This window comes from Triticum dicoccoides, chromosome 6A (genome assembly GCF_002162155.2).
Source record: "Triticum dicoccoides isolate Atlit2015 ecotype Zavitan chromosome 6A, WEW_v2.0, whole genome shotgun sequence".
Lineage (NCBI taxonomy): Eukaryota > Viridiplantae > Streptophyta > Magnoliopsida > Poales > Poaceae > Triticum > Triticum dicoccoides.
In genome coordinates, this window is record NC_041390.1 from 339621334 (window position 1) to 339633919 (window position 12586).

A 12586-nucleotide genomic window follows, 5' to 3' on the forward strand; every position below is an offset into this window, starting at 1 on the left:
TCTCCTAACCCTTCTTCCTCGTCTCTGATTCTTCCCATACAAAACACCGCACGGGCTGCCGGCCCCCACCGCCTGTGTTCCTCCGCCACCCCCACCACCACCCCACCCGCGTCGAGTTTTATTCGTTCGGCGAGGCCCCCCCACCGCCCCCCCACAACCAAAGTCCCCACCCGAGCCCCTTCGTTCGCACCGGCAAACTCCAGCGAGCTCTGAAAAATCGACTGACCCAATTTTGAAATTTACTCTACTGTGATTTAACTAGTGTGGAATATAAAAGGGGAAAACCATAAGCATTAGGAGTATAGTGTTGAGCGTGCCATGGCGGATCTGAAGGTGCAAACCGGACGAAGGCAACTTCAAAACCAATGTTTGCTTTCAACTAGCAAGTAAGTGATGGACAAGAAATCAGAGTAAAGCATTGACGATCTATTTTCTTGCTGCGATAAATAAGTTGAGCAGATACGAAAGAGTACCGCCTCTGGTGCGGCGCCATGTATGCATCTGCTGAGAATTTGACGGTGCTGCGGTAGTGATGGTTGTCGGCGGCATGGAAGCAGATCTAGGAGGGTAGACGGTGGCGGCAGGGCGCGATGGATGAGACGGTCGTAGGAGCGGCGCCCGCAAGGTGGACGACGGTGGGGATGAAGCGAGAGGATGGGGTGCAAGGATCTCGGTCCGAAGCCGTGGATGAGAGAGGTCGATCTCTTGTAATGGACGGCGACATCGGGGTATCAGCTCCAACATGGTGGAGGAGGAAGGCGGTGGATGGGGTGGCAGACGGAGGAGGTTGGGGTGTTGAGGGTGTTTTGGTGCCCACGGAGTACGAATGGGGAAATGGAGGTGGAGAGGAAGGGGGAACCATGTCTTCAGGGCGCGCTTGTCTCAAATGCGAGGAAATTTACAAACTTAGCCCCCGTTTCAAATTTCCTACATCACATCAATATTAGTCGATTGGGGATAGGAGGGTAATCTCGCATACACCGAGTATTTGCCGACGAGAGTTTGTTTTTGGCGCCCACCGTGTATGAATCAGGGAGGGAGTCGATTTCGGCCGAGGACACACTGTGTTTTGGCGCCCACCGTGTATGAATCTAGGTGAGAGGCGGTTATGTCATGTTTGAGTGAAATTACAAACCTACCCCTATCGAAACCTATAGAAATCGAGCAGATAGGCTTTGCGTGGCAGGGATAGGCAGTAGTAATTTCCATCTCGCAGATTTTGGTTTCGGGCGGTTACTGCGACTTTCCCCGCTTCGTTCAAATTTTGCAGAGTGCATGTTTACTGTGCCAACTCAATTCGAATCCCATTTGCATTCTAATTTTTTCGGGCGGGATCTATTTTCGATTGGAATAAAATTCTATATACATCATTTTTATATATACTTTCAAAAGCACAACACCCTTTATACATAAATATGGTTTACAAATGGCATGATCTCAGATTCATAAGGTTGTATCCATCAATTTCGATTTTCAAATATTTGAAACCACTTTATGTTGAAATCCAATGTATGCATTCCTCGCTAATTGTCTCCAATTAATGTGTGTTTCATGCGGGTTTTTTTTACTTCTCAAACATGTATAATGTGTTTCACACATGCAACATATAGTGTAATCCCGTTTAGACATTAATTGCATATAAACCATGCATTGTTTCTAATTAAAGAATCTATGGATCACCAATATTGATAAACTATATAACATTACACATGTCCCCAAATTCAAATGAATATGCATGTTTGATACACAAATTTGCGTTATGATATTATCGATGTCGTGATCTCCAGTTTAAATATTTGAATCCCATTTAATCCAGATATTCGTCTCGTATAACTATCACTCATGCTTATATAGGACTATCTCTCTAGACCTATACGTGTTCATCGTCTCTCGGGTATCTCTCGTGCTACCTGTATGTCGACAATGATCTTTTATCTTTGTAACACACTGATGGTACTCTCTCCCTCGACCTTCATCACTCTATCTCTCTCTAAGTATATCTCGCTCCCTGCTATGTGTCTATAACTATGATTCTCCATGTGGAATCTCTTTCTCTCACACGAACACAAAACTTTGTCTTCCGGGGTCTCATTTCTCTCTACTATTCCCCTGTGTGCCACTCGCACACCCCTCATACAGAGATGTCTTTCGCTCCGTAGGTATGAGAACCTACGACTCTTCCTCTGAAATATCTCTTTCTCACACACAAACACAAACTCTGTCTCCGAGGGTCTCATATTTCTCCATTGTTCTCTTGTATGTCGCTCACACACACTCTCTCTCCCTAGAGATATCTTGCGTCCCCTCATATGTTTCTCTAGCTATCACTCTCGTTTTGAAATATCTTACTCTCTCGCAGACACAAAACTCCGTCTCTCGGGATCTCATTTCTCTCCGATATTTGTTTGTATGTGAGTCACCTACAACCTTCCTTCATATCTCCCACACCCACACCCATAACTCAGCGTTCTGATCCACTCGACTCCTATGTCTAACACACACTAGCTAGCATCTTTATCTTTCTATTTATATGTTTGTCGATCAACCTTCTTTCATTTATAGGTTGATCTCTTTTGCATAATCATTGTGCCTCACTCCCTCTGCTCGCCATAGATGCATGCTCCAGCCCACGCCACTATCTCTTAAAGACAAAAACACATGCTCGATTGTCGGGCCTTCTTCCCTGCATTCTCGCATGCATGCATATTGTCATACCGATCCGTCTCCCATGTCGTTGATCTTAGCTTATGACTTATGTCTTCTTTCTTTTATCTCGATCATGCGCACGCACACACACACACATCCCACGTATACATGTATACCTCTCACACATGCACGTTGAAGGTCTCTATGTCTACATACATAGTTAATTACCCTCAACCCTAATGCCACATCGAATCATTCTCTTCTTGTGTGCACATAACTTCTGCCTGGATGGGTAAAACACACACTCACACTTAACAATCTACTTGTAGCTACCCCCCTCTCACTCTTCCCCTATATCCCCGAAACCAATAAGACCATCCCTTCGTTTAATTCCCGCCTACATGCACCATCGATATATAGTACTCTTCCTCGGTGTCTCTGGAACAAACACGTTCTCTCATGTCGACTAGTCTCATGCGCACACACCTTCTCTTCCCTCTCTACGGGCATTTTATCTCTCGCACCCCATCGTTGGTGGCCTCTACCATACACATCACCTCTCTATGATGAAGCCATGCAAACTTAAATTACATCCGCCACCGAGGACCCCGCGACACACACACACACACACACACACACGCACGCATGCACCCACCCCCCACACACAAACACACACACACTAAGACTCCATCTCTCTCTCTCTCTCACACACACACACACAGACTCGATCTCACACACGCATGCTCTAGGCGGAGCATTTGTTCCTACCACCCTTCATCCACCCTTACCCGTATGATAAACAATCACCTTAATTTACTTGTATAACATGGTCAAATTCCACTTTACTTTAGTAGTTAGCAAACTTATCATCTGTACCCTTATAAAAAACCGAGTTGGCGATGATGGTGTGCCTGCCATCTTGTAATATAGACCGTCTGATCTATATTTGACGGATAGAAAGCAAACTATGATAATTTTACAAAAGATAGCCGCACCTCTCTCCACATCCTTATCTCCCACACCTCATTGCTGAGCAATTAAAAAAGAAAGTCTCCGGAACAATCTAGCATGGTGGCCGCTGCCGCCTGCCCGTGCCGTTTATCCTCATGCCTTTGCCCATTCCGATCACCAGTCACCACCACGCTCCACTCCTCCTCACCTTATCTCTCATCTTTCATTTTTTTCGATGACGTTCTCGAGATACCAGTTTTTCGATAAAATTCTCGAAATATCATTAGTTTTTACACATGGGATTACTCCTGCATGGGTAAATCACAACATGTGTTTTGTAAAAAAATGCATATTGATGTTCCGTGCAATGCACGAGCATCTTGCTTGTAATTATATAACGGAAATCACGAGCATGAAGTGGCATTTTTTTACACAACCACGTTAACATGGCCACGTAAATCACTAGCTAAAGTAAATACCATTATACTTATATCCCGATGCAAAAGGTTGACTACATGTCCGAAGAGTATAGTCACACACACGCACTCTGTCTCTCAGAATCACACACACACACACCAGTTACGTGACACCCACTTAAGCAGACATGTATGTTACAATTTGTGCACCCGCGGGTACACGTGATGCTGCGCATTTATTTAAGCTGGACGGCGAACCCAAACAGTAGCTGCATTCATTCCCCTCCTGCCGCCTCTTCTCTGGTCGCCGTCGCCCAGTAGCCATGGCCCGGCCGAAGGTAACAACATACGCCATACTCCCGCCGGAGCAGCTCTTTAATCTGGAAATTTTAGTGGTCATGCATGCATCTTTTTGTGCTAGCACTCCTATATAAGGGTTGACTGGTCGCTTCCCGCGGACATGCGTGGGCGGTGGAAGAGGAAGGAGAAGGGAAGCGGGCTGTGGAGTAACGTTTTTTACCACAATTTCTTAGGAAACTGAGTGCAATAATTGAGTAGTTTTGCAAGCTACCAGTACTACACATGAAACAGTTCAAAACCTATACTCCCTTGCCAGCGCGCGCTTCCGGCGTGAAATGGTCAGCGTCTCCCTGGAGCGTCCGTGCCGCATTAATGCCTGGCCAGAGTGGAGGTGACCTCTCACTGGCGCCGGCTTTGAAGTGACGCGACGGCCGAGAGTGTGCCGCTTCCCGGTGCACCGACTGCTCCGCATCGAGGCTGGCCATAGGCCCTATTTGGATCCATGGGTTAGAGTTAGTTTGAGCTAGTTGGGGCTCAAATAGCCCTAAAGTATCCAAGCATGAGGGTTTAAATTGGAGCAAGTTGCACCGGACCCACCAAAAAAAACTATCCCACCCAAGAGGTGCTAACTGGAGATAGTTCTCATTGGGACCACTGAAAAATCACTTCTCTCTCTCCATCAAGTGCATTTATTGTCAATCTAACCCTGTCACCCAAACACCTCTTTGGCTATAGTTAGTTCAGGGTTAGTCATGAGTTAGTCTAACCTATAACTAAGTTAGAGTATCCAAACAGGAGCAATATAGGACATGCAAGTTGCTCAAAGCATACAATCAAATTCGTATGTGAAAGGATTTTTTTTTCTTTTTGAAAACGGAACATGAAAAGAATTTTTTTAGAATGCTCTTGGCATGTCGCTAACATGTGATGAGTTAACCGACCTCAATAGACGGCAAAACGCCAGCTCGTAGCACTTTGAGAGAGACGAGGAGGGAGAAGCGATATAGGCTACTAGATTACTAGAGATAGGTGTCGCACGGAAGCCAAGAAATATGGTGATAGTGTGGGTTAGCCATGTACTAGTATGATGTAACTACAGTGGGCTGCCGTGTTTCGTACTCTTCTAGTCCACTGTGGAGATGATTGGTTGATTTTATATTGCTGAATAATATAAAATATTATGAGTGCAGACGCTCCACCCCGAGGTTACTTGCTCCTTCTCGGTCCTCGGAAATATATGTTCTTCCACTCTATTTTTTTACGTGAGCTTTGTTCATCCTTTTGCCAACACGCGACACATCTAGCATCAAGGTGCACGTGTCGTGCAAGGATCGTTCCATCTATAGGAAGAACACGTGGGACTAGAACTACGAGACGGACATGTACCCAGGAGTGCACGTGCGAACCTGTGTAATGTAGCGAGTAAGTGAAGTAGAAAGGCACAAATAGTATGAACATGCGTGGCATATAGGCATTTGTCTCTTACTACCACTAAATGTTGTACGTGCAATGCCCGGTGATGTTATGGAGTACATGACTAAGTACTCTACTACTACTACTACTATATTAATTGGAGGCACATATTAGGTTTTATATTTGTTTACGTGTATGCCCCGAGACCTTCCAACTAGACGTGTCTTTCTCTTCGGGTCGCACTTTGTATCGTTCATACCACTAGTACAGTAGTACTACTACGTGTGGTGTCTGACCCAGAAGTGGAGACGCTCTACCATGCTGTTCATGTCCCACTCCTTTCGCTGACATGTGCGACATCCAACACGTGCCGTGTGTTTGGCACTCCTTAGTTGTAAGAGTTGGAACGCCAACACTCATTAGAAATAAAAATAAACATAAATCACCAGTGATACTATACCACGCGGTTTCTCCTTGATATCGGAAAGAATACTTCCGCTCGCCGACATGTGGGACATCGACCATCCTGGTCCATTTGCCATGCCCGCAGAACTCCAAGGGAGAGTCACCCCGGTCGTCGCGCCGCAGTAATTACTAATGTGACATCAAATCACATGCCCAACCTTACCCACTGTGAAGTTGCTCAGACAAAGGAACGATCATGACTTCGCTGAATTCCGCTTCTTGAAGAAAACTACTGTACCAGCAGTACTGCTAGCTACAGTAGTTACTCCAGCAGAGGCCTCCTTTGGTTCATAGGATAGGAATTTTATAAGAATATGAAAATCATAGGAAGTGAGATGACATGCATCTCAATTCCTATAGAGAAATAGATGCTATTTGATGCATATGATAGGCATTTTTCCATTGAGTCTAGGCTAATGTACTGGTAATTTGCTCTAAAAACTACAGTAGTAACTAGTAGTACTGTTACATGCTCATAATTAATTAAACAAACGTACGGGCGACACCGACACACACACTACCTACTAGTACTACTACTTCTCACATGCTGGCCAGACGCCGTCGTTCTCCTTCCCGGCTTTGTCGGTGACACCCCACCGTGCTTGGATCTCCACTGACCTCTCCACAGCAGCGCGTGTGTCCTCTTCTTTCTTGCGGTGGCGGACCTCTCTTTTCTTGAGTGTTTTCTGACTCCTTGTGTGCGCTTTGGCCGCCTCTTGCTCTACCGCCCATTCGGCCTTGGCAGCTTCAAATTCCGCCCACACAGGTGTGAGGTCGCGAGCAGCAATGAACTCGGCACGGTGGGATGCCACCGCTTGCCTACCATTCTGTGTGCGATAGTGGGCGGCGAGGAACTCGGCGCGACAGGATGCCATCGCTTCCTTACCAGTTAGTGTGCGGTGCGGTGGCATGAACGACGCTTGGTGACAGCTCTGGGGTGGAGTGGCCGGACAACCGTAAAGTGCATTGGTTTGTTAAGAGCTCAAGGACAGAAGACGAAAGAAATTTGGATTCCCCTTCAATCCTGGTCATTTATTACCGAGTAAAATGCATTGGCGGTCATTGAACTTGTATTGATAGCTCACTTTGATCATTGTATACGAGATATGGTGATTATACGGTCACTGGCTCAGCGTATAGCTCCATATTTTTCTGGCTGACCAGTTAAACAGTCAGCATGCGCCTCATCAGCTCATGTTCTCTATCTATCTATCTATCTATGTGGGCCTACCTGTCAGTGGAGAAAGAAATAAAAACCAAAATTATGCATATGTGACATTACTGTTTAGACATTTGCTGGAGGCCTCCGCGAACACCGAGCATGTATTCACCTGGCTCAACACCAATGGTCATACTCATGACTCGGCGCCTTGCTCATGTATATCGTCCATCACAATGACAATCTATAAAACAGCCTAGCTAGAGAGGGTACTATGGTGCGGAGTATGTACTATCGTGAGCAACCGATCATAGTGCCACTGCACACGAGTGTGTGTCTGATCGATTCGTCCATTATTTGTAAGTTATGTATGGTTGTGTGGTGTCTAATGGTGGTCGTCGAATGCTAGCTGGCGACAAGAGCGGTTGCATGGATGCCTGGTTGTCAATATGTTCCACATATGCTTCAAAGGCTCGTCATCATGAGTTCACAGTTTACCACCACGCCAGCGTCTGACCGCCCAGGCCTACCGAAACCCCTTCCATCGCTAGCATGCTCTTCCCACCTGAAACGATCACTGTCTCTCCAGAACATCAATGCCTCATTCACCGACCTTAACTACAGGTACAGTTGGTGTGTCACTGACATGCGGGCCTAATGCCCGTTGGGCCCACATTTTAGTGAGACAACGCACATGCGGTTAAGTCACTGAAGCAACGTCCGCATTCATGCCCGACGTGACCTCTCACTGGCGCCGGCATTGCAGTAGCGCGACAGCCCAGAGAGCGCCACCCACGTGGCATCCCGATGCAAGCGACTGCTCCGCGTTAATGACACCACGACTGCCGACGAAGCTACTGCGGTGCCAGCCGTCCATCCGTCTGCCGCGGCTCATTGCCATTCGCCCGCTATATTAACTTGAACCTAGCTCCCAGCCATAGCCAAAGACCCACACTCATTCTCCTCCGGTCCCTTCCTTTTGTTGGCACCACTCCAACCATGGCCTCCGGGCACTCCAAAGCTCTCTTGGACGTACTGTCGCAGGAGCAGACGAAGGACATCGGTGGTTCCGCTCCGGGCACGCTCCAAAGCTCTCTTGGAGGTACTCTCGCTGGAGCAGACGAAGGAGATCGCCGGCTCCCCCCCAGCCGCCCTCCGCCGCCACGACCATGAAGCCGGCGCGCGTGCGCGGGCGCAGCCGGCAGTGAGGAAGAGAGTACACGGTAGGTCGCTACCGCACTGGTCCCAGGAAGGCCACCGCTCCTCCACTCAGTCGACGCCAAGTTGGGTGGGATAAAAATCGGCGACCGATTAGCCGCTTGACGGTGACGTGGAGGCAGAAATCTTCATAACCTTGTGCTCCGGAGGAGGAGGTTATCGAGGCAGATAAGGAGGAGGCAAAGGCAATGGCCCGCTTTCTCGGGTTCATGGCCGGACATGGTGGTCGAGGCCCGGCGATCGTTTAGATTAGGTTTACAGTAGGTTTTAGTACAGTTTGTGCGAAATATGTAATGAATTTCGTGCAGTTTATAGGAAAAGTTCTTGAAATGTAATTGTAACACCCCGAGAATCATGCTACAGTAATCTCCCCCTAATGGTTGCCATGTCATCATGATTACGTTGCCAAATTTCCACTTGATTAAAAGTCAAGTCAAATTCAAATTCGAATTGCAAGTCAAATATTTACATCTTCAAAAATGCAAACAAAATAGTTCATAATTTTGCAAATAATTCCTAAGTAATTATGTTGAGGAAAACAATATCACCTAAATTTCCCAAAATGCCCTAGGATTTAAAACAGTGCCCAAACAGCCCCATTAATCTAATTTTCATTTATATAAAATTTGAATGAGATCATCTTGCCTCCAAACTTTTGTAGCAGTAGTACATAATGCCTAGTATTGGTTTTGACAAGCTGCTTATTTTACAAAGGTCGTTTGGTGGTCAAGCAATTTGAAAACAGAAGTGAAAAGGCAAAACATAAAAGATAAAAGAAAAAGAAAAATAGAACGACCCCTCCCCCCCTTTTTTTTGCACCTGGCCCAGCTTGCACTGTACCAGGCCCGACCCACCGCCCCGGCCTTTCCCTCACCTCTCGACAGAGGCAGAGGCCATGGCGCTGTCCGGCCACGCGCGACCGTCCATGCGCGGATCTCGCCCGTGTCGACCATCCGTCGGTGCCCCGAGATGGATAAGGGCACCCCAAGCCCCTCCTCTCTCCACCCACATCGAACCCTAGCCCCAGTTCCTCCCCTCGCCCTGTTTCTGCTCAAACCCGAGCTCATCCGGACGCCATCGTAGCTGTGCCCTCGCTGATCGCGCGGCCACCGGCCACCTCGAGCTACGCCACGGCTTCTAGGCGGTCCGCCGTTGTCGTCTCCTTCCTCTACGCCCCTCGGCTCGTCTCCAGGCCGCCGCCAGCGCTCGCCATCGGGCTCCTCCCCACGCACAGCCGCACGACCTCGCCGTCGATCCATCGCTCCGATCCACCCCGGCCTCGTCGAGCTCGCCTGCGACCTCCGCTGTGAGCGCCTCTCCTCATTCCCCCGCTTTTCCATTCGATTCGGCCGCCGTTTGGCTTGTCCCGTGCTCGCTCGCCATGGTCGATGTTTCATGTATGCTTAGTTCAGTGCGTGCCCACACCCCCTGCTTCTGCTATTCCGGTTCCTTGCTGCGCGCCCCGCCGTTAGTGCCGCCGCCGCTCCCCCTCGGCGTGCGTTGTTGCGTTCTGTTTTTGCGGCTGCGCTGCTCCCTGGCTGTTGCTCGCCTGCTGTTGTTGCCGCTGCTTCTAGCGCCTCTGCCTACTGCTGCTTGCGATTACCCGCGCCGCTGCTGCTCCTCAGTACTATGGCTACTAGCTGCTGCTCAAATTGCCGCGGATGCTGCTGCTACTGAACATGGCCATGGCCATGATTTTTTTTTAGAACGAAGGCTCGCGAAGAGCCTGACTTTGAATTAACAAAGCCATCAACCGGCCAGGATTACAAACTCTGGAGAACAACCTCGACACAAACCAGAAAAAGAAAACACGGCAAGATACAATGGTGCCGGGAGCAGCTCACATGCCAGACATACAACAAACTGAAAAAATTTACATGAAGCACCAAGCTTGAAGATGACAAAGCCTCTTGCACGCGCGAAGCCTAGGAGAAGGGGGAGGCCGGCGAAGGAGAGGAAGAGCAGATGACCGAGAGAGGCAGCCATAGCCACAACACCTGGGACCAGCCGGGAAACACCACCATCCAGATCCATCGTCGAAAGAGGCCCCTGCCTCCTCGCCTGGCTTGAAAGGCGCCGAACCGTCGACAATGAACACGTTCACCCTAGAAGCTGGATGAGTGGCACCGATGGCATCCACATTGTTGGGACTAGGAAAACGCGACCTGTCGTCGACTTCTCACCTAGAGCAGAGCATCACCGAAAACCAAAGACTCGGGCAGTTCAAGAGGAGAGCTGCCAGGATGAACTACGGAGCAGCAGCCAGGGACATGTCCTGAACCAGGGGGACACTACCACCGCTGGAGTTTACTGCTGCCGCCGACACCCACCACACACAGCACAGCGAAGACCAAATTCCCACCTTGCTCCCATAGCAGCGCCTTCAAGAAGGATACGGTGCCAAGGGCGTCGCCGCCGCCCAACAGCATTGGGGTTTTCACCCGGGAGTGCAAGGGGGAGGGGATGGGGAAGGTATACCTGACCAGCGCCTCCAAGAAGGTGCGTGGCGCCCGCGGGCGTCGCCGCCGTCACAGCCAACAGGACGGCTAGGGATTTCTCCTGGCAATCTTCCGGTCCCCACTCCCACCCGGCGAAGAACCGGCGTCCAAGACGGAGCCGGCCAGATCTGGGGGGAGGACTTGCGAATCCACCGTAGAGGGTGGTAGGTGGCCAGATCTGAAGCCGCGGAGCCGAAGCCGCTGCCGCCACGCCCTGGCCCGCATCCACCGGGTACCTCGCCGTCCACACGACCGAGGAGCACCGGCCCGCACCTGCGCCACCATGCGCCGAGGATCCGGTGGCGCCAATCCCACCGGGGCCGCCGCCCCGGGTTCCGAGGCCCCCCGCGAGAGATGCAAGGCAGCAGGAGAGGCCCCGCCGCCACCTTCATCAGCAGCGCCCCGGGCGAAGCCGGCGGCTGCCTCAGGCGGCGGCGAGGAGTGGGTTGGAGGGGGAGGAGACGGCGGCGGCGGGCTAGGTTTTCGGCCCTCGAGTCGCCCTCTCGGGCGACGCGAGGGAGAATGGATCCTTCTTGTGCTTCCACGGCCATGATATGTTGTATGCGTGTGTGCTTGTGGCCGGCCAGGCCACTATCCAATGCGGCCGGCCCTTGTTTAATTAGACTAGATTAGTTAGTGTTAATCCATTGCTGATTTAGTTTAGTAGAAAATAATATGTGAGCCACCCTGATGATTATCTCAAATTAATTGGCTTAATAAAACAGAGTCTATGACAACTGGGCCCTCACCAACACTGTTCACCAGTTGACCAGTCAAGTCAAATATTGACTGGGTCAACTCAGACCCTGGCCCCACATGTAAGCCTCTAGGTCTAGCTGTCCGTGGGTACAAAAAGTAATTCTGCTTTGTATTCTCGAAATTGATAGTAAATCCAGAAAATGTTTAAATCTTTGAAAAATCGTGTAAATTAAAGCATAACTCGGATGGAAAAACTTTGTACATGAAAGTTGCTCAGAACGACGAGACGGATCCAGATACGCAATCCGTTCGTCCGCCACACATCCCTAGCATAGCAAACACGCAACTTTCCCCCTTCGGTTCATCTGTCCGAAAACGCGAAACACCGGGGATACTTTCCCAGATGTTTCCCCCTTCGCCAGTATAGGCTAGTACTGCGTTAGGTCACCCCTAGCACCGCGTATTGCCTTGTTATATTTTGTGATACTTTGATTGCTCTGTTATTTATGGTGCTCCCCCTCCGTTACTCCTTTCCGGTAGACCTCGAGACCGATGCTGCCCCTGTGATCGACTACGTCGACGACGACCCCTCCTTGCCAGAGCAACCAGGCAAGCCCCCCCTTTGATCATCCCGATATCGCCCATTCCTTTCTCTCATTCTTGCATTAGATTTTGCTACTGTTATTGTTTGCACCTATTCTGATGCATAGCCTGCTTTAGTACCTACTGTTGTACCTTACCTGCTTATCCTAAACTGCTTAGTATAGGTTGGTTAGAGACCCATCAGTGACCCCCCCCCCCACTTGACTCGACTACCCCGC